Genomic DNA, 24,703 nt, shown 5'->3' on the forward strand with positions numbered 1-24,703 from the left:
TTTGATTGAAAGTTACGACTTGTCATTTTGAAATTTTGCAGATTAAAATTATTGACCAAGCCACATGTAAGAGAGAAATGCATTTTATTGTTATATCTCGCAATTTTTCTTCGGTTCGTTAACGATCTCCACGTCTATACTTCTCCATTTTGATGCCTTTGCTGACAATTTACATTTTTCCAGGCCCTATCCTTCATTCACACACCTTGAAAACATAGTATCAAATTAACCAAATGCTCTCAACATTTGCAGATTCAAAGTGCTTGCTCTACATTACATGCTAATATATTTGAGCACCAAAATTCACCCCTTTCACTTTACATTTAATCCACTCATCTGATCTGCTTACAAAAAGGGTATTCAAATTTTCCATCCAGTGCAACTTTGAGTGAAAAATTAATATTTTTACAACAGAGAGTTACATCATATCACAGGTCGCCAATGACTTGTTAAGCTTGCACGTCGCTCTAATTATCCTGATCTGAACCTGAATTGATTTTCCGCCTTGTGACTCACATTTAAAAAGTATACGAATAATGTTGACTGACTGTTTAATTTCTTTACATATACATTTCCTTGGTTGAGAAGAGCAAGTGGTAAATATAGTAGGACGCAAGTAATAACATTTCCGCGTTTATTCTAAAACACTTTCCAAAATATTATGTAGAATGAAGCTTCTGTGCATTAACGTCTCGTCACCCAAAACTATTATTATCCTTTTTCCTGGTAATGTAATCTTAAGAGAATAAACTTTCTCAACATGTCATCTGAAAGGTATACCACAGGTTCTGAAACCGAGAGAAATATGATACTACGCAAAAACTGATAACAATAAGTGCTACAGGTTAGAGAATGAGTTAGCTAGAAAAAAAAAAAAGGTTGGTGGGGGGGGGGACTTTACTGACTGAATTTATTCAGCTGCAACAACAGAGTCGAGAAAAAGGTTTCCCCAAATTAAGCCGTTTAAACACGTCTAAATTGATTTCTTTGTTCACCTAATTTCCAATCACACAGAATTGCTTTTCACGAATGCCTTGTTTTTGGCTGATTGAGGTGAAATCGGTTGTTGCTGAACTCTGTTATGAGATTTACTTTTGTATTTATTTTTTACAAGTCAACTCGAAATCATAACTTTTTCCTGGTCGGAACATAGTCATTAAATCGTATATATTCTTATATTCTTCGTAGTATATCTAATGTCGACGGATATAATTAAGCCTAAGCCGAGGTGAACTAACTAGTTACCGTTTGTAATTGAGAAGTAGTTATTTACAAGATGAAATGTTTTGGAATCAGTTTCGGAAAAGGGAGTAATGAAATTGTCTCTCCTGTTTCTCTTGGGCAACTTTGAAATGTAAATAACAACAGGTTCCATGAAGAACAACCAAACCAAGGAATTGCAACTGGGACGAAGGCAGTACAGAGTACAATAAGGTCAATGAAGTGGGAGGGGGTCATAAATCAGGTAATCACGTACGACACTAAATTTTCCAAGGTATTCAAATACATCCCCGAGGAGTAGCTTCCTTGGACATTGTTTCACGACGATAAAACAAAAGGCCGCTTTAATATAGCAAAGCAAAATCCCGCACTACTTTGTCATGGTCTAATATATCTCGAAATTTAAATAAGAGAACATACAGTTTCAAAACGGATAACTGACGTGGGAAGTAAATAAATAAACAAGATATAATCGATAAGACAAAATCTATGACTTTTAGATGCAAGGGAATTATGCAAGTTACTATGAATTTTATTACTGTCCAATAGTTATCAGTCAACTTCAGTACACATGAATGAAATGAATCCCTAGTTTTGAAACTGAGAGGTAGCATTAACCTCCATGAGTTTAACGTAAGAATTATATCAAAAATTAATGCAACTAATTCGGTCAAATCAGTGGTAAAACTGTGAGTATCAAACAATCAATTCAAACATGAGTTTTTATCATGTCGAGTGACATTCAACCGTAACTATCTACAGTAACAAAAGCTGACTGGATCTTTCTTGTTTGTTCGGCCCAGGTAGGGGGTGGGGTAGGTAGGGGATCGAGAAGGTATGGGAGACATGACACAGCCACCCTCCTCCTGAAAACCTGTTTGCCCCGGCCCGGGTGGGGGCGGGTTAGGTAGGGTGTCGGGAGGGTAAGGGAGTCAATGATGCTGAAGGACTGGATGACGCTGTGCTCCACGTCACTGATTCTGATTAGTCTGCGTCCCAGACTAACAGTGATTCGTAAATCATGGGTTTTGTTTTGAAAATGTTTTCCCATTGAAAAATCAAATGCGACTGCATAAAAAAAAAAAAAAAACTATATCTGCCGACTAATTCTTTGATAGAAAGCGGTTATTGCTTTCCAATAACTTTTACTTATTCGCTTATCATTTTTTTCCTATTAAACACAATTACTGATATTAAACTGAGACAAGCTCTTCAATACAGGTTACTCCAATATGCTTTCAGAGTTGAACTTTGACCTGCTGTTTATGACCTATTTTTGCCTAGGGTAGGTCAAATCCGGGATTCCACACTAGACCTCTGACTCCAGTTCACACCTCACTACATATAAGGGGTCACCTTCGGACAAGAGATTGTGCTGGCATACGGCCGGTTTGATTTAAACGCACCGCAACCCATCCATACTTTGCTCCAACAGCAACTGAAAGTTTAAAGGGGGCGTGGGAAAGAAAAAATAATTCAATGGAAAATATTTCTGAAGCTTTTGAATTTTGGCAAATCAGTGAATAACTATCGACTGCCTAATAATAGCAGACGTTTGAGGACATAGAAAAAAAATAATAAGACCCATCGCTGCTGTCGCTTTGACACAAGAGATTCGAGTTAATGGTGAAACCTACCAAATTACTTCTTATCTAGGATATTTTATCAGGAGAATGGTTAAATTAGCTTGAGGATTCTGCATCTTAGACACAAGAGAGCATGCTTTATATTTCCATTCTCATCAGAAGCTGCAGCTGAATACGAACGAGTTCGTGCGTTAACCAGGCGAGCGACCCAGTGGTGCCAGACGTATAAATCTTACCGCTTCCAGAAATCCTTCATCAAATATCTGCGATAATATATTGCATACAACTACGTAGATTTATTTCAATAATTACATATAACGCTCACAGGATACGGACAGATAATTTTCATCTTATTAGGTCGTCGAAGTGAAGAGTACGATTTGATCATAGAGATCAAGTTGCCAGAGTCGGTACTCGTAATCTCTGATCAGTCGTCAGTCTATCCCAGTTCTGGTATGGTCAAAAAGTGATCTTAATTTCGTGCGCGTAAATTGCGTTTTGACTGGTCGCATTTTAGTGAATGTAAAAACTTGATTTCGCCGTTTGATTCTGCATGAACCTAAATCCTTGCAATTGAATAATTTCAATTTATCACAACCTAATTAAATCTTTTAAAAATGACAATGTGAGGATGTTAGAAGAAAAAACTTAGTGTCATGTATAGAAGTTGTTTCTCATAACCGACACAAATAAAACAAAATGTACAAAAAGCCGAGCATATGTAAATTTGTTTCTTTTACTAACTTGGCAAGCTAGGACAAATACTTTACTGCCATGTGGAAGTAAAGTCAAGGATTATTTCAGACACGAAGGTGAGTTTTTTTTTTTTTTTTTTTTTTTTTTTTTTTTTTTTTTTTTTTTTTTTTTTTTTTTTTTTTTTTACCAATTTTACTTTGTAAACTGTTAAGAGATAAACTTTTATGAACATACACACAGAAAGTCATACATATTGGTGACTGAATATACTATATACATATATATATATATATATATATATATATATATATATATATGTATATTTGTGTACATACTGACATACATCGGTTAAAAATGTACAAATCCTGAGAAAGGATTCAATGGTCATTAATTCCTTATACCCAAAAGAAATAATATATCGAAAGGAAGATGCCCGAAGACAATTAGCCTTTGTGATTTCGGTGTATATATATATATATATATATATATATATATATATATATATATATATGTGTGTGTGTGTGTGTGTGTGTGTAAGATCAGTTGAGTTTCCGCGCAGGCAGCTAGGAGGATGGTCATGCTCAGTGGATTTACATGGGAAACTTGGTGATGAGCGTTTATACAATTTATTGACTCCTATTTGAGTTCATAGCATTGATTTTGTTATTATAATTAGTTTTCTTCATAAACTTACATTTAAATGCAAACTGATGGTAAGAAATGGAAGCCAAGAGAATGGGCACGTAGGGAAATAGTAAAAATTTTATTCATATTTTATTTAACACTCCGTTACTAATGCCGTAATTCTATCAAATGTTCTTGAAAAAATTACTGGACTTTTTTTTTTTCATTATTTTTATTACCTTTACTTTGCAATGTTTGTTCCCCTTTTGAGTTTAATATTTTCATTCTAAAATAAAGTCTGCATCTAAAAAATAGCTTATTATATCCTTCGGAACATCAACATTTTTTTCCTTGAAAATATCAAGAAGACTGTAAACTGCCATGACTCCCTGCTTCAACGTTTCTTCATGGAAGGTTCTGAATAACTCTTCCATATGTTGCTGATCTTATTGAAATTGTACAGGTCCATAAATTCATTTTCTTTTTACATATGGGCTCTAATCCTCACTTGTTCCATCTATATCAGTTGAATCTAAAGATGGATACTTATTCCTAAACTTGTGTTATGAATCCTCCCAAAAAATTATGGACTCATCTTCTATCACAGATTCTGGTTCTCTCTCCATTAAATTAACTGTGACATCTTCCTCATTATCATTCTCTTCGGTTATAGGTAGGAGATATTTCATGAGATGCAGAAAAGCTAATATATACAATTATAATATATATATATATATATATATATATATATATATATATATATATATATATATATATATATTACATACACGTGTATTTTATCATTCTCACATTCCTTACGAGAAAAAAAAATTGTGAAAGACCTATTTATACGAATGAAAAAATTGGAGTAAATTTCCCGTGTGTGTATGGATATGAAAATATCATTTTCATCTTCCTAACCTCCTGACAAAAGTAGGCTTATTCGTATGCAATGAAATCTCTCTCTCTCTCTCTCTCTCTCTCTCTCTCTCTCTCTCTCTCTCTCTCTCTCTCTCTTCTCTCTCTCTCTCTCGTAATCTTCCTCTTCCTTTACCACACAAATAACTGGCTATTTCATACACATGAAACTATTCTCATAAAATTTTGCTCTCTCTCGCTTTCGTGTTGATTAGCATTTTCTCTTTGCAGTTACTCTCAACCAATATAGGTATAGGTCTAATTACAGTTTTGTCAATCTTAACCAGTGAACATGGTTTATCTTCATTAGCAATCGAATGGAAAATATACATATTGTATATGCTCTTTAATTTCTAGAACTATCCTCATAAACCTATGGTCCATTCAGTTATGAGCAACGCTCTCCTCAGTCACTCTCTCTCTCTCGCCCTCGAAAATAACTGTCCCCTTCCTTTATCCGACAAATAATGGGCCCCTTTCATGCACGTGAAAACAATTTCAATAAAATGTTCGTGTCTCTATCTCTTATGTTGGCTAGTATATCACCTGTGCAGTTATTCTTAATTACATATAGGTATAGGCCTAACTCAGTCATATCACTCTTCACCAGCTCTGTATGGTTTACTTAAATTAGGAATCGAACAGAAGATATATTTAAGGGCCCCATAAGGGTCCCATAGACGTTACGATCGCCGGATCCGGTTCCAGTTTGCCGAAACCTGGTAGAGTTAGAACGTGGAAGCTCCGCTGTGATGACGCTAGACTGACTGCGCTCTTGCAGCAGAAGCTGCAAAACCTCAGCGGTAAAGGAGAGTCTGAACTGAACTATGGTTGAAGAAATGAAAAAATTCTCACGATTGTATATGTACTGATTTGAAACTTTACCCTGGTGACTGGTTTAATTACCCGAGAACATACGGTCTCCCCTCTTATAGAAAAAGAAAAAAAAGAGAAAACATTTGTATGAGACAATCAGAATCACTCTTTCTAGCAGCTTATTTATTCCAGACATGCAAAGCAATCCATAGTCTAGTGGTATACAGTCTAGCATACAGTAGGTCTATAGTTTCGTTAAAGCAGAATAGGCCTTTGTATGTTTATTCGTGGTTATGTATAAACTATATATGCAAGTAAGTTTCTAAATGACAATAAACATTTATTATGGCGAAATAATGTAAAACAAGAATACGCCTATACACGTCTATTCATGATTATGCATAATATTAGGCAATTATTTTTAAAATGAGAATTATGTAAGCAGATTTTGAAATGAAATTAGACTAATAACCCGCAAAGGAACAGTAGTAAACTATGGATGTTCATTCGTTGTAATAAATCATGAGAAAGTCATTCTTAAAATGGCAACAAATCAGTACTATACTCTGTTTTTTTCATCTGTCCATCCGCCTGTGGTGTTTTTGTATGGTAACACTGCGTCCCGGGCTTTAGATAGTTACATTCAGCTTACATTTAACGATTATAATAATATCCTATTTCGAATATTAACGGTGTAATTCGCATACAGTAAATTATTAAAACCCTTTTCAGTTGGAAATGTACACCCAGATATCCTTTTATTGACCTAAAACTTACACATAGCGTAACTATCTAAAGCCCGGGACGCAGTGTTACCATACAAAAATACCACAGGCGGATGGACAGATGAAAAAAACAGAGTATAGGCATTTTACTGAAACATAGAATAGCAATATTAGGCCTAAATATGTGTGTGCCAACTCAACTATGAAATGAAAACAAACAGTTACTAAAGACAATTATCTTGCCTTGGAACTCTTCCTTCATTCATAAAATATTCAATAAATATTATGAGAGTCCTTGGAGCCAAATGTAAACTTTTAACGGATTCACATGGGAGCACTGATTCTTTTTTATTTATTTTTTTTACCACTTTCACTGGACGTCTTACTTGGCGTTTATGAATTATTTTGTATGATAATATCACCAAGTTAATTACAGCCAGAGAATCGTGTGAACGCTATGGCTGCTACGGATGACAGGAAAAACACTATCGTCGTTAAACGGTTAATGGGGAAGATTTTTCTACACAGAACGACGCGATTGCTAGGCATACTGCTCGTGTAGTATACCTTCCCTTAACGTTATTGGCGGCCTTGACTCATCTTAACTACTTACATCTTGGTGCAGCCTTTCGCCCAACTGCCTACTTTCCATTAAACTGGTACTAAAGTCCACAACGATCAGGGGAAATTGCATGTGGCTAGCAAAGATACCCTTAAAGACTCCCTTCATATTGGTAACAATTGTATGGTTACACACAACACACACACACACACATATATATATATATATATATATATATATATATTATATATATATATATTACACACACACACACACACACACACACACATATATATATATATATATATATATATATATATATAATATATATGTGTGTGTGTGTGCGCGCGTGTAGTTTAATAACCGCAAAGCCCTCTTAAATTCTCAATTTCTTTGCACTTTTTGGACACACCAGTCGCTACAAAGCCTGAGAACCACTGGGAAGAACAAGGATAAATTCTAACGTCACTAGCAGGATCTGAACCCGCATCTGGGGTATCAGAACGAGGTCACGTTACCCCCTTGACAACATGTGACTTCTTTCTGATACTACGGATGCGCGTTTGAATCTTTCTACGGAAAGCAGTTTATTTTACATTCTTCCCTGTGGATGCTAGGCATCGTAGTGACGCGGGTCGAAAAAGTGTCAAGAGAATTTAAGAGGGCATTGTGGTTATTAGTTACATACATACTATATATATATGCTTAAATATACATATGTATATATATATATAATATATATATATATATATATATATAATATATATATATATATATAATATAATATATATAGGAAGATAGCTTTAGATATTTTTGTAAGCATATTTAGTGCTGTGAAATAGAAAAATGGGTCAGTAGCATATAAAGACAAGAGATGACATTGTATGAAGAGCGGAAACGGCATCGCTGCGGAAGGAATCCGTGAGAAGTAGAAATATAGTCCTGTGGATTGTGTCACTTGCTCAGAAAGGAGCGTTATCTTAAATAGTCTTACTGGAACTGGTAGTCTGATTATTTGGCAATGAGTGGAAAAAAAAAAAGTCAGATTTCATTCAACAGCCGATACACACGCAAAAGTTAATCTGGTAGCAGAATGCAAAAGGATGGATTTGGTACACAATGACAAATTGAAGGGCAAATAGTGGGAGAGATTGCCAATGAACGGCTGGAACCATCAATTCAGAGAAAATAGGTTGTAATATGGTGCACTTTGATGCAGAATAGTTAATATTATTTTTAATTAAGTAATGAGCTTGTAATTGGCTAGTGATGATTTCACGAGGCTAGATTATTGAACAAGGTATAACAGATAGAGTAGGAAAACGGTGAAGATAGTGTAATTGATTGACAGCCTTGCAGTTGATACGATGCTCAATAAAGAGTCGAGTGCTACACCGAAATATTATGTTGCCAAGATTTTGCAAAGTAGGAATTTATTGGAGATTTAACAGAAGGTTTAGGTTGGACTAACGATGTTAACTTGACAGACTTAGAATGTGAAGATAATAATGTTTTCATCGCCGCAACGCCATAGGATTCACCTCCGTAGCAGGGGCTAGTGTCGTCAGTGCACCTCACGGGGTGTACTGAAGGCATTACTAAAGGTTCCTTGCCGCCACCCTTCGACTCCTAGTTGCAACCCCTTTCATTCCTTTTACTGTTCCTCCGTTCAAATTGTATTTCTTCCGTCTTGCTGTCCACCCTCTCCTAACAATTATTCCATACTGCAACAGCGAGGTTCTCTGTTACACCGTTGTACTCTTTCAGTCTCTCTATATTCCATTCCGTCATGGGATTTACAAAGCCATCTTGCTAAAATGTATATATCTAGAAAGGGAAAAAAACTGAAATAATGAGTATCCTGTGATAAACTAAATAGGGTGGAATAGTTTACATAACAGATACAATTATAAGGGATTTTCACTTGTAGTTTTGATTGCATATTATTACCATAATTTCTTCGTTAGATCTCTATAACAACGTCTTTGCTTCTTAGTGCCTTTCAAAAGTTCTTCTAGTTCAACGGGTTAGAATTTCATCACAGTCTACCCTTGGACTGTTTATCATGAATCATCATGCCAAAGTGGATTATTAATCTATGATGACACTGTACCCTGCAAGAGAGAGAGAGAGGGCGTAACTATGTATACAAAATCGACAATTTTTTTAACAAAACAGTCAGAAGATCACTACGTTAAGAAAAGGAATGACAGCGAACTTGACAGCCATGACAAGGAAGCTTAACTTTTAACGTTTCTGTTTTCAAAGTTTGCATAAAGCATCGCCACTTGACACCGTGAATAATTTCAACTCCGGCAAAAAAGAAAGAAGGTATATACCACTTCGTTCCAGAGCTCAGTTAATCAACAAAATGTCGTCACTTTTGCTTTTATTTTTTAGTGACCCATTTTTGATGAAAAGAAAAGAAGACTTCAGTTGTCTTGCATTTTAATAAAACCCTCGAAACTTCCTAGGTCATTTGAGGTTCCTTTAAACGACGATGACAAGGGGCTAAATATTTCCCGCCCCCAACCCCCCTCCCCCCAAAAGAAATATTAAATTATTGTGATATAAAGGATTTCATTATAAAATATGTATTAACAAAATATGAAGTTAACTATGATAATCATATCTTTCATATCCGTTCCATTTACTATAAAAAATACTAGGTTCTGCTGTTCTGTCATACACAGTATGAGTCACATACCAGTGCCACAATAATAATGAACAAGAAAGAAGTAAAAAATATAATTAGGATAACATGCACTTATATAAGAGTGTAACTCTTAATAATTCTATTATTAGAATATATTTTAGGCCACTAGTATTGAAAGTCCCTGTAATTTTTCGTAATCATACATCAAAGTTTGGGATGTGCACTAATAATGGCGATTCTGTGGCTCACATAACCTACTTACCCCTGATAAAATATTACGGAGTATTTAACTGTTTTCCATGATATAATGAGTCTTAAACTACTTTAGCTCACTAAAAAACATTTAAGAAAACATGAAGCTTAATGTCCCGCGACAAACTAACGAGAAATATTTGCATTCTTAAACAAAGAAGGCCATAACAAACAACTCAAGAAAGATCAAAGAACAGGACGCTTTCGTCCACTGTTACTAAACGCATTGGCTAGAATTAATAAAAAAGGAAGCGAGAAATTAGAAAACCCTTATAAGCCATGGGGAAACCATCCGAGAGAACATTGTTGTTCTCGTAGGAATTTTAGGTAGGTTAATTTCAATTTGTATCTTTTTGCTTAGACTAGAAAATTCAATTAACTGTCAACAATATGGGTAACTACAGGGAAGATAATCTGAATATACCTCCCATTTAGCGGTATTTCTAATCAACGTTAAGCAAGAAATATTTTGTGAACAGGAAACTACGGAAACGAACCCTCGCGGACATTACAAGTAAGATTATTTTTTATTTTCTGACTTTTACATTTACAGGCGATCTTGTCAGAATGGTGAGAACTTGAAACTTCTGTATAGTATGGTAAAATTACGCTACAGATTACGTCAAATGAATACATTCAGTTCACTTGATGGTTTTGTGCAAATTTATTTTTGGTTGACTTACATAATCTATAAAGCACTGAGCATATTTCTGATTGTCTTTAATTTATCTATGTGAATATTTAGTCTTGAAAGATAACTAAACGATTGCTATGGCCACACTAATCTTTTTACCCTCTGAATCACGAAGCGGAAAACTTCCAGAATATCAGCTGCTTCAAATATAAAGTTGACACAAAAGGGCTCATCAACAGGGTGTTGAACATCCGAGTACAAAACTCTTCTCCCCTTCAATACAGTCTCGCGCTTCATGTATGTTTCACCTCCACCAACGTAACTCCAAATCTGTCGAGTTAGCATTTGCTCCTTCTTCCACCTTTACCGTCCTCATAAAATGTCTGAATGTACAACTTTTCTACCAACAGTTTGCTCTCCATTCTCTCCACATGACCAACCTTTTTCAAAATACCTTGGTCCACCTTTCCTGGCAAAATTAATCTTTTCACTATTTCTGTTTCTATATCAAAATTCCTCATTCTTCCAGTCTTCTTACTCCAAAAATAGAAGAATATAAGATTATAATCTCCACGCATTTCCTCCTATATTCTTTGATTTACATTGAACATCCACACTTCACTTCTGTTAAGGAGAGTTGGCTGAAGAGTCTTTTCATATATTCCAATTTTCTCTTGAATAGACCTTCATCTTCGCTTCCTAACCATTTACTGAGACGTCATTGAGACAACGCAGTCAAGGGCTGTTCATGCAATTAGATCCACTTGTGCCATGAAATTGAGTGAGTCTTAGCTAACGCATTATGTCAAATCTTGGCTTATGCACATAATTCAGTATGTAGATAATTTATTAATAACGAAAATATTTCAGTTATTAGTAAAAGATATACATAAAGTAATTCCTTTGTGATAAGCATCACTGACGTACTGGAAGATTGCACTGTATAAACGCTCGAAAAAATTAGTCAGTGTAAATTTGCGATTACGTCCACACCGATATGTGTTAAGGATATTCTCATGAGATGCCGTCTGTAAACAAAAGTCTGTGTTGATAAAGCTGCTGTTTTCTTTCAAATATTATTTAAATCAACAACGATACAAGAAAGTTTTCACGTCTGTGTACAGATACCAGTAATGGTAAAAGATTGTCTCTCAATTTTTCGATTTACTTTCATTCAGGTTTTTTGGTTTCCGTGATAATTATTCAACAGACTATAAAAAAAGTTTCAGCCTCACTTTAATAGAGTCAAATATTTTATTTGAAACCATGTTGTCAAGGAAAAGTATACTTTTATCGTCCTGAACCCAATATTATTCTTTACCGAAATGAATCTTATAAATAAAACATCTAATTCTTTCTTTGTGAGGAGATATTATTATTATTATTATCATTATTATTATTATCATTATTATTGTTGTTGTTGTTGTTGTTTAGAAGCTGAACTCCATTCATATGCAACAAGCCTATAGGGGCCTTTGACTTGAATTCAGGCTTCCAAAGAATATGGTGTTCATTCGAAAGAAGGTAATGAGAAATACAGAAAGGGGAGATTACTTATTAGAAAAAGCAGTTAAATTAACAAATTAACAAACTGATAACTAAATATCAGTATTAGCTCCGAATATTTCTCTGTATTAAAGATTAGTTCCCTGAAGTAACTGCAAGTTTTTATGTCTTCTGTTTCTCCGTCCACAGGAGAAGCGGTTCTTGAAGAGGGGCGTATTCATGATAAAATAGTCATCCATCATAGAGCAGCTTGCGGTTACCAAGATGATGAGCTCAAAGCTCCTCCACACGGCTCTTGTAATCTTCCTCACTGGTGAGTCTTTTGGGTCCTCTTATTCACTCATTGTGGAGGATGTACTCGTTCAATTCATTTACATCATTTTTCATGTCTGATTGTTCTCTCTGACTCTCTTACAACGGCAATAGCTTCTCTAAACACCTTTTGGGAATATAATTACTTTGTTATATATATATATATATATATATATATATATATATATATATATATATATATATATATATATATATATATATACATATATATATATATACATATATATATATATATATATATATATATATATATATATATATATATATATATACGTTTGCATGTGAGAGCATTTATATGATTCTTGTACAACAGCTATCTCTGTGCAAGCACTACTTGATGATGGAAAATGTTATCATTTTCTATACATGCAATTCCTTTGGAGGAACGCTCTATGCTAAACATATCTTAACGCTGTTCTATATGGCTTTCGTGTTGCTACCCTAGAAGATCTAGTGCCACGATTTCACTACGCAAAATGCACTAAAACCCTCAAGATGCACAGCTTCTTTCTTTTCATATTATTCTCTCAGTTTTTCATTTTTTGAAACCTAAGGTCACTATACTCTGTTTTTTCCATCTGTTCACCCGCCTGTGGTGTTTGCGGATGGTAACACTGCGCCCCGGGCTTTAGATAGTTACGCTATGTGTAAGTTTTAGGTAAATAAAAGGATATCTGGGTGTTCATTTGCTACTGAAAAGGGTTTTAATAATTTACTGTATGCGAATTACACCGTTAATATTCGAAATAGAATATTATTATAATTGTTGAAAGTAAAGTAAATGTAACTATCCAAAGCCCGGGACGCAGTGTTACCATACGCAAACACCACAGGCGGGTGGACAGATGGAAAAAAAAACAGAGTATAGATTGTATACGTCACCAGTCACTGCTTCCTTTTAACAAATATACCTCTTTTTTTTGTATCAGGTGAAATGTTGGTCGTCGACAGCAAAGTAGGCGGGAAACCACATCGTAACAAAGTTGCCTCAGCAGACACCGGCGGAACCTGGGGTAAAGACAACCACTCACCTCCTCCGAAAGGGCCGCATTTCGCCAAGGACACGCCCAGGACTGTTTTGGCATCTGTTGGGGCTCCTGCCCACATCCCCTGCAAGGCAAGAAGCCTCGGGGCCAAATCTGTAAGTTTTAATTTTTGTTGTAAGACAATATTTTGTAAACACATAGGATACATTACATGGACGAAGATGTTGATACTGAGATAGGCGGTCGAACTGTGGCACACTAAGAAGAAAGCAAATTACCGTTATCATAATGATCAACCCCGCAAGTGAGTAGTGCCGTCACGTGGTGCACTGTATGCATTACCTAAGGGTCTTTGCAGCCTCATCATTTCTTTTACTGTAGCTCCGTTCATATTCTCTTTCTTCCACCTGATTATCCAACCTCGCTAAAACTTGTTGCCTATTGCAACTGCCAACTTCCCCCCACCCCGTTACACCTTTCACATCTCGCTATCAATTTCCTGTCCGAGCTGAATAACCTCATAGGTCCCAACGCTTGCCTTTGGCCTAGATTCTATATTCTATTCTATTTTAATGATCAAGGAGACCAGGAACAAAAACGCACAAGTGAGTAACAGTTCGTATTTTTAGAATCTGATGCAAGACCTATTATAAAAAAAAAAAGTGTTCGAAATCTCATTGATCATAGGAATAATTAAATTACGAGATGACATTTCACGATTCGCTTGGAAAAGTGACTTCATATTCATCCACTGAGTTTAAATATTGACATTATTATTATACACTGTCCTAGTTTGCAGTCAGGAGGAGGATACAGGTGTTGTAAAGGACATCATCTCACTTCATACAGACACAAAAGTAATGATTTTTAAGGCAAAAAGCAAATGAAAATAAAGGAAAATAACTCCTTATAACATAAAATAAACTGTAATAAACATTTATTTGCATGTTTTCAATGTTAGATACTCTATTTTCATATCCGCAAATTAAGTCTTTATGTAGATTTTGGACGAGCTTCATTCACATTCTAATGGACGATTTTCCTGATGGAATCATCAGCGATACATCATTCCTATTAAATGTTTAGTGAGTACCTGAAGAATGGAAGAATCCGTTTCGAAAATAGTGAATATCAATGAAAATGGCAAAGATTATCATCATGATTTAAACAGACGGACGTCTCGTACCATATTTTGTCCTTCCACATTAATTCATTATCGTTTGACCGGCAGGTATCATGGATTCGTCACAAGGACCTGCACGTTCTGACTGTTGGCTCCTTTACATTTACGAACGACGAACGGTTCTCAGCGCACAGAGACCCTTCGTCAGGAGACTGGGTCCTTGTCCTTCGTCACCCGCAGCCGTCGGACACCGGCTTTTACGAGTGTTCCATCTCCACGAAGCCTGTGACTGCTGTCAGCGTCAAACTCGAAGTTGTCAGTGAGTCGCTCGAGAATGAAAATGGACACAGAACGTCCATTTTTTAACTCTTTTACCTCCTGAGAGAGAGAGAGAGAGAGAGAGAGAGAGAGAGAGGTGAGAGAGAGAGAGAGAGAGGGAGAGAGAGAGAGAGAGAGATGAGCGAGAGGAGAGAGGAAGGGAGAGGAGGGAGTAGATATTATTATTATAGTTTGAAAATATGAGGACTGATATTGAAAATACAAACAAAGCTCTTCATTTTTCCCTCATATTGTCATCCCAACCTCTCTTACTATAGATATATATATATATATATATAATATATATATCTATATATATATATGATGTATGTAGTATGTATGTATATAGTATATATATATATAGTGTATGATATATATCTATATAAATAATATATATATATATATATATATATATATATATATGTATGTATGTATATAGTATATATATGCGTGTATTTATATATATATATATATATACTAGATATATATATATATATATTATATATATATATATATTCATAAGATATTTATATATATATATAATTTATATTGTATGATATTTCCCTTTCAGTGCCAACGGCAGAAAATACTGGGGGATAGGAGCATCTACCTGGACAAAGGCAGCACCCTCAACCTCACTTGCATGGTCCATTTCAGCCCAACACCACCCGAGTTCATTTTGTGGTATCACAGAGAAAAGGTAAATTCCCTTGTCATTATGGTAAAGAGAAGACTGGTTCCGTTTCCCTTAAAGTATTCTCTTAAATTCGCCCTTCTGAAATAGGCTTCCTGCATGGCTAAGGAGATAGAAAGGTGTAAGGTTTTTTGGTCTTTAAGGAAATCCAGTTCAGCTTCCGCACACACACACACACGTATATATATATATATATATATATATATATATATATATATATATATATATATATATATATACATATATATATATATATATATATATATATATATTATATATATATATATATAAGTCATATCACATTTCCGTGATTCATATACATATATCGAGCTACAATGTCCTTATATCTAATTATATAAATATAATATATATATTTATATATATAGATACGTATACGCATATCTAACCCTCCTAAATGGAGAGGGTCCATTAGAAGTTTGCCCCTTCATCTCAGTAATTCTTGGTTGATGTTCGTATCCTACGCCATTATCCCGTATAACGGGTACGCACAACCAAGATACTAAATGCACTACTTTGGTAATCACATGGACGATGCAGTTTTCAGGAATCGGTCTAAATCCCTTCCTATGGCAAGGATGGGGTCGGTACTTAGTACGGTATGGCTATGCTCACGGCTATGCTTGTCCTGCCACCAGTCCTTCGTAGATGGTACAAACGGCATAAAAATTAAAGTCCTTTTCAAACTAATTAAAGAGGGAAGAAAAATTTGGGTAATTATCTCCGAAAGAGGACTAATTTCTAAGCAAGCAGAGGGTATACAGACAACAGAAAAAGAATTTTTCGTCTGAATAGTTCAAAATCCAATCTGTATTTTTACAAAGTATCATTTGAGACCTATCGTGGTGCAGTCGTTGCTATCCTAGGAACAGAGGATTTAAAACCCAAGGACCTTATAAAAGCGAGGTCTAATACCGGTTCGGTGAAAATAAATCGCATTATGCAAAGAAGTGGCAAGCACCATGACAACCAGTTATAATCGAACAAAAGAACCGCCAACTCATTTGGAGGATGGAATAGATAATTACTTCATCAAAGACCCTGTATCCAGAGCCAAGGAAAAAGTTTAGTTAAAAAATCAGTTAATTGAAAAGTGGGCCTAAATTAAGTAGTACATTTTTCACTGACCAAATATACACCAAGGACAAAACGAGTGACTAAGCAGCATCCATAAAAAAAGTAATGAAAATACATAAATTCATATTACACAATCTGGGTCAGCTCACTTCTACTGACCCGATTGAGTAAAATTAGACAAACTAAATCACCATGGATCAATGCACGCTCAAGACTTTCTCGTTATTATATCTGGCCAAGGAATATCATTGTAACAAATTCTAGATTAGCTATCTCTTGATAACCCACGTCAAAAAGAAATTATTCATTTCACTCGCTTGCTTGTCCTATCGTCACCTTTAACACATCAATTCCGCAACATATACTCGTTCACGTTGGTAAAGACTGCAGATTGTCCATACCCGTTCCTCTTCAATGGCCTAGTATTTTCTTTTTATCACGTGATCCGAAGACGCCACACACACACACACACACACACATATATATATATTATATTTATATATATATATATATATATATATATATATATGTGTGTGTGTGTGTGTGTGTGTGTGTGTGTGTGTGTGTGTGATTACAGTCACATTAACACCTTATTTGTTTATCACACATTACCACAGGCTAAAAGTGAGACTGAGTGTATGTCCTGACTTATAAATAGTGATAGAAATCACAATGTATACGCTATGGGGACATGACAGAGATTCGAAAACACCGTTGGTGCTAAACTCCACACCTAGCAGGTATCAAAGGTTGAGTGGCAGCAAAACTCATTTGCGCTGGGCCCCGATACTATGTTTACAAATAAGATAATCCTTTTTCCATACAGATCTACCTTCCTTAAGATTTAAACATTCTATAAATTCCTTTTGAAAATATATGATCAAGTTATTACATACCATGACCGATATAATCATGTTATGACGATAACTTTCTTCTATAAAACTTGGCTTAATATTTCTTTCCAGTGCATTTTCAGAATAAGCTATATTTTTCCTGCACTGTTCTCACTAACATAAAAATTCCACTGTTCACCTGCGAATATCTTACATAGATTTTAATCTGTTCTACTCTCTTTTACAGTGTTTATCCAGTTTGATTGATGTAAAAGTCATCACATGGCGTGGAATGATTTTGATTATTCCATACACAAATTAATTAACAATGGGGATAAAGGGTTACCCATTCATAATACCAATATTTTGTGATTAAAATTTCACACTGAATTTAAGTTTACATTCTTTTACACATAATTTAAATAGCTCAATTAAAGTGTTTTGTTAAATGGTATATCCAGCGGCCTGTTTCCTAATATATCCGATGAAAAAGTAATGTTACCACATCAAACTTGCAAACTTGGATTTACTATTAATCTGTATGTTGCCTAATTAATTTCCCAAGTTAACATTATTCCTCATATTAGCATCACTCAGTAGCAGCCATTGAGTTAAAAATATCCATAAGGTAAAATACTAATATATAATATATATATATATATATATATATATATATATATATATATATATATATATATATATATATATATATATATATATATATATACGAATTTTAACATATTTTTTTTATTGTGGACCTCTTAGAACATTATCATGACGATTATTTTTATTATTCAGAGGATGAAACCTATTCAAATAGAACAACCCCACAGGAACCATTGCCTTGAAATTCAAGCTTCCAAAGAATATGGTGTTCATTAGAAAGAAGCAAGAGGAGGTACAGGGAAATACAGCTGTGAGAAAAAAAGGTTCTTGGTATTTTTTCTATTCTTTACCTACCAACTTACTTTACGTTGTTGAATTTTTTGCTTTTCTTTCAGTTGATGAACTACGGGAGGAAGGAGGGTCGCTTGATTCAGGTGAACACTGAACACAGGGGCAAAATAACAAAGTCGACGCTCACGGTTCATAATGCCTCTTCCTTGGACTCCGGAATTTATTCGTGTAAACCTGCCAGTGCCAAAGAAGTTTCCGTTTCTGTGCATGTGCTAGAAAGTAAGATATGCTTCCGTTATTTAGTTGATTTTTAGATAATTTTCTACACTTCTTTTGTACATCGTTCTCGATCGCTCTGAAAAATCCTAGGCTATACTCTGTTTTTTTCCATCTGTCCACCCGCCTGTGGTGTTTGCATATGGTAACACTGCGTCCCGGACTTTAGATAGTTACGCTATATGTAAGTTTTAGGTAAATAAAAGGATATCTGGGTGTACATTTGCAACTGAAAAGTATTTTAATAATTTACTGTATGCGAATTACACCGTTAATATTCGAAATAGGATATTATTATAATTGTTGAATGTAAGCTGAATGTAACTATCTAAAGCCCGGGACGCAGTGTTACCATACGCAAACACCACAGACGGGTGGAGAGATGAAAAAAAAAAAAAACGAGTATAGTTAGACGTCTAGGAATGTGAGGGCTCTACTCACTCAGCTTTTGTACTGATTGTTTTATCAACTGAGAAGAGTCTTCTTCTTCCATTTTGCAGGTGAGACCCCAGAGGCAATGAAGACCACCAGCAACGGAGCCGCAACAGCCCACAGCAAGTCCGGCTTTTTCAGTGTCGTGACCTTTGCTGCCTTCTGTCTCCTTATCTCATCAGAGGAGGAATTTAGGCTCTCTCAAGTTGTTCTGTGGTGCATCAGCTTTGGACTTCTCTCATTTCTTACAGAAAGAACTAAGCGATTTGGATATTTTGTTATCTGCACGAGATGATGTAATCGCTGATTACTTCCCAGCAATCTCGTTGGGGCCTTTAAAGGGGCTTTGGTTATTGTTGTGGCTTGATGCGCACATATACACAAGACTGGTAGAAGACCAAAGAGGATGGAAGGATTTGATATTTTTCTAAATATTTTTTTCTACATGAAGTAAGATCGACTGCTATTATGGTAAGCAACTTAGATATGATGTAGGTAAAATCGCTAACAGTAGTTTACCGACTGTAGCTTCGAGGGAAAAACTAGCATGTTGACACCAAAGGAATATGTGTTGACTAACTGCTGATGCTGGTATTTCGGTTTACAAGACTTTAACCCAGAGTAAAAAATAATATTATTCATTGTGTATAAATGAATGACATAAATGAATTTATCTCTTTCAAGGTAACTGACTGTCCTTTCAGTAAATGCTCGAACCGAAGCTTCCAAAACTAGATCATTCATGACTTTGTTAACAAGGCTGTTCATCATTTAAATACAGGCTGATCTTTCGTCAAGTACCACTAGTATACGAAAATTTCGTAATGATAATAATGTTAAAAAGATTATAAGGCTTAAATTGGCATATGCCTACGGTGCAGTTCCACATAACATTCCTTTCATTGTTCTTGAGCAATATACTATGTCAAAATTCAACCCGAGTACTGTTGGAAATCTGTTGCAACTGATGTCGATGATATTCATGATAAGGATAAACATACTTCCAACGACATTTAGTTACTTTGTTATAGAAATTGCCATTTCAATAAATTGGTACAACTAGTTGCTTTGTGAAGATTTGGTCATCATATCTTAAAATCAGATTCCAACGCCTACATAGTCCGAGGGTACTTAAAAAATAAAACGTTGGCCATGTTTTAGAAATATATACTTGCTTTAACCAATTCTTACAAAATATATTTTTAACACAAAAACTTATGAAGGTTCATGTCCAAATTATTTCATTAAGAAAATAAAAGAGTATACCTCAATGTGATTTTCATGATCATCATTTAAAGTTCGATACAAACCTTTCTTCATTCTAGCCAGAATTTCAGAAATAACTTTTAAAATCAGTTTCATCCCTTAACTAAGTACTATGTTAAGATCAGGTAACATTGAACTATTGAGTTTTGTACATATTTCTATATAGTCAGGACGTCTGAATGGTAAACCATAACAGTAAAATGTGTTGTAAAACTGTTTCTTTTATTTAAATATGCCACTTGTTTATTATACAATTACCAAGCGTAACCAGTCAAGCAACTATCTACTGGCTCCATTTACATGTAAATATATATTTTTGCAAATACATAGGAGTTCTTATGGGACCCCCAATGCCAATTTTCATATCTAAAGGTCTTGCAAATTTTCCCTTGATCATTTTCCTTCTAAGAATAAATGTCATGTGAGTTTTAAAAATTCACTAACAAATTGAAAGAACTAATATATATATATATATATATATATATATATATATATATATATATATATATATACATATATATAATCTATAATATTATATATATATATATATATCATATATATATATATATATATATCTCATAACTATATATATATATATATATATATATGTGTATGTATATATATTATATATATATATATATATATATATATATATATATATACCTACATATATATAATATATATATATATATATATATATATATATATATATATATACATACAGGTCTTGCAAGTTTTTTTCCATAGATCATTTCCCTCCTGAAAAAGGATGAATGTCATGTGAGTGTTAAAAAGTTATTAACAAATTGAAAGAACTACGATATATATATATATATATATATATATATATATATATATATATATATATATATATATATATATATTAGTAAACTTAGAAAGTTTACTAATGAGATATCCTAGAAATAATGTAAGAGATTAATACTGAAAAACTTAAATTTTCATGAACCATACTAACATAATGACTAATGCAAAATTAAATTTTCTCTAATTCAGAGCGAATTCTCTTTTAGATATATTTTCATTATTATTATACAAGGTAAACGAAGTTTGGAACTTCATAAAGAGAGCTAATAACGTCTGACATTAGACTTTTGCAGAACAAAAATTATACCCAAACGCAAGGGGAGATATATCTTTTTATTACTCAAGTTAACATTGCATATTTACGTAACCAGACATGCATTATGCTTCAGATTATACAAATCAGCCGAGAGGATCTTTCTTCTAAAACTATCACTCTTTGCTCCAAACTTTTTATAGTGAGAAAAATGATCTTCAGAAATCGTAAAGAAATTCTAAGGTTTCATATCCACCAAAATGGTTTTCTCAAACTGATTTTTAAACCTAAAGCGCAATATCGTGATGCCAAAAAGTCTTTAAAGAATTCTTGCTGCTCCTGTTTACGGTAAGCGTAACTGATGTGTAATAGTTGCATAAAATCAGTAAATTTTGCATCATGATATTCTTAAGAATAATGAAATAAAAACTATGAAATATAATTCTTAACATAAGAGAGCGCTTCAGTGGCGTGGTTGGTTTGGTGTTTGCCTCTCACCTCGGTGGTCGCGGGTTCGATTCTCGGCCATTCCATTGAGGAGTGGGAGATGTGTATTTCTGGTGATAGAAGTTCACTCTCGACGTGGTTCGGAAGTCACGTAAAGCCGTTGGACCCGTTGCTGAATAACCACTGGTTCCATGCAAAGTAAAAACACCAAATAATCATAACATAAGATGTTAGGATACTCAATGCAGTTTACAAATCTTGAAATGATGAATTTTTTTCGTAAATTTATTGACTTAAGGGGATCCAGAATTGTTTCCCACATTCAGTTGCATGGCACAAAGGCAGCACCTTAAAGTCTGGTGAAGAATCTGGAGAATTCGTTTAACAAACTGTCACTCGTTCCAGCCGATACACAAGTACTGGAAGACAACCAAAACTGGAAATGTTCAAGTAGCAGACTGCAGTCGAATTCTCCCAGCTGAAATTTTTGTGTATTCAAAGAATTGAACTGATTATAGAATTTAGACCAAAGCCCAAGCACTGAGACCTATAAGGTCATTCATAGCTGAGACGGAAATTGACATTAAAAGGTTAAAAGGTGTGACAGGAGGAAAACTTGACAGTTGCACATACGAATCAACTGTTAGGAGAGGTGGAAAGTAAGATGGAAGAGACTATGAAAGGAGGTACAGTAAAAGGAACGAAAAGGTTTGAAGCTAGGGACCGAAGGTTCGCTGCAAAGACCCCTCATTAAGTAACCCCCCCCCCCCCCCCCCCCCCCCCCCCCCCCCCCGAGGATTTGTATTCAAAGGTGACACAGGCAGCAGGCAGGAGAAGAAGGAAGATAGAGGTTAAATAACACTCGAAGAGAATTCCCACAATCACGAAATTCTCAAATTCTTTGAGTGTTGACTTCTCCAAGTGAATACTCAATACTCATCATTTATTCACACTGATTAATTTACGCATTATGTATTTTATTCATGCAAACTTTAAGATATTTCTATGCATATATTTATTTATTTAAATTTACATTAATGGTCTTTCTTGTTCGGAAGAAATAGAATTTAATATCATTATAGTTCGTTAAACAAGAATAATTGTCTTTCGGATTATTCTTTGGGAATAGAAGCCCATTATGAACACTAAAATATATTTACAAAAATTTACTCTTAAAATGACAGAAAAACATATTTTCAGCCGACGGCAACTGCATGCGGTATTTCTGATCTTTATGTGTTACTTTGTTTTAAAATGAGTATTCGTAAATAAGATATATTAGTTTACAGCGAAAATCCTTTAACTCCGAAATTAGGAATGAATGTGGAGAAAGTAAAGAAGCCAGTGCATTCATCTATGCAAGCTGGGGGAAACTCTTTCTTGGTCAAAGAAAGGTAATAAAAAATGCAGAAGGCTAGAAGCTTAAATAAAGCAAAGTCTGCAATGTTAAATTCAGTAAAGATGGGTAAAACCTCTTTGTTTATAAGAGAATTCATCTGCTGTACACTTAACTTCACTAGTTTAATTCATGTTTCAGTGCATTATAAATAATTGTTTACCGATAAGACACCAATTCTGATATTCGTCTACAGTAATGTCAATTTAAAATGGAAATAGATATTTAGACTGTCTAATATGTAGCAAATAAATGAGGCTTCTTCTCCCGGATAAGCTTTATTAGTTTATTTTTCGAAAAAGAAAATTATTTGAAAACAAGCAAGCAAAACACGAATTAGACTTTGATAATCTGACATTAGTATTACCTGAAATAATGCCACTGAATTTTCTGACATCAATACCCTTGTATTGTATCAGGAAATTAAATAATTTATATTCAAACTACTATCTATATTTAAGCTCTTCAGTGTAAGCAGATATCGATAAGAAGGAATGCGCAGTGAACAGCAGAAAGCATCTACACAAGATGATATTTGGAGGGCTGGTTTAAAGTTATAATAGAGGCAAAGAAGGGTTCAAATTAAATAACCTTACAGTATTAAAAGTAAAAATCGTTCTTTAAGCTGGACACTCGTCGCTATCCTTGTTCTTTGTCGAAAGGGCACTTTTGTGTCATGTCATTTGCTGCCTTATGGCCTCATGAAGCCAATGAAATAAGGTTATTACAATAATCAGGCATAAAATAAAAAGATAAAAAAGTGACTAAATATTTTCTCTAAATTTCCAACAGGTGTGTGTACTGGATAGAGCGCGTCGTCTCAAATTGAGAATAGGCACCCCTTTAATATAAAATATAGAAAATGGATTAGAGTATTAATAGAAACCGTATTATTCATTACAGACTCATATATATCGCACGATAATTGTAAACTACTGGAAATATAGGCTACTCAGCCTTAAATCCATAGAGGGTAAAAACAAAACCAATATATGGAAGCTGCTTCACTTCCAAGTGCTTTGGTAACAATAAGCTCTGACACATCTTAATTTTCCCAAATTAGTGCAACTTGCTTGTCACTACCAGCTTCTTGTTCAGCCTATGTCTGTAACAAAGACAAGGTGTTTGAAAGGCAGATCCCGAGTCTGCATGTCAGCAACAGCATCCTGTCTCAAATGCTAGGCAAAGTTGAGACTTGAGAGGCAGTACCTTCCAGGTAGATTGTGTTCTGTCCAACTCATCAAGACGGAAGTCTCCTGAATTCCATCATCCGGCTCTATCTTCGTTGCAGGCTCTAGGTACTACTGTTTCAAATTCGAGACCAGAGAAGTGC

General features: G+C 34.6%; 1 pseudogene; it reads left to right on the forward strand.

The window, feature by feature from the left end:
- The first annotated feature begins 3,254 nt into the window (after nucleotides 1-3,254).
- On the forward strand, nucleotides 3,255-20,617 carry LOC135215128 (neural cell adhesion molecule 2-like; annotated as a pseudogene).
- The last annotated feature ends 4,086 nt before the right edge of the window (nucleotides 20,618-24,703 follow it).

Source organism: Macrobrachium nipponense, chromosome 5 (assembly GCF_015104395.2).
Source record: "Macrobrachium nipponense isolate FS-2020 chromosome 5, ASM1510439v2, whole genome shotgun sequence".
Lineage (NCBI taxonomy): Eukaryota > Metazoa > Arthropoda > Malacostraca > Decapoda > Palaemonidae > Macrobrachium > Macrobrachium nipponense.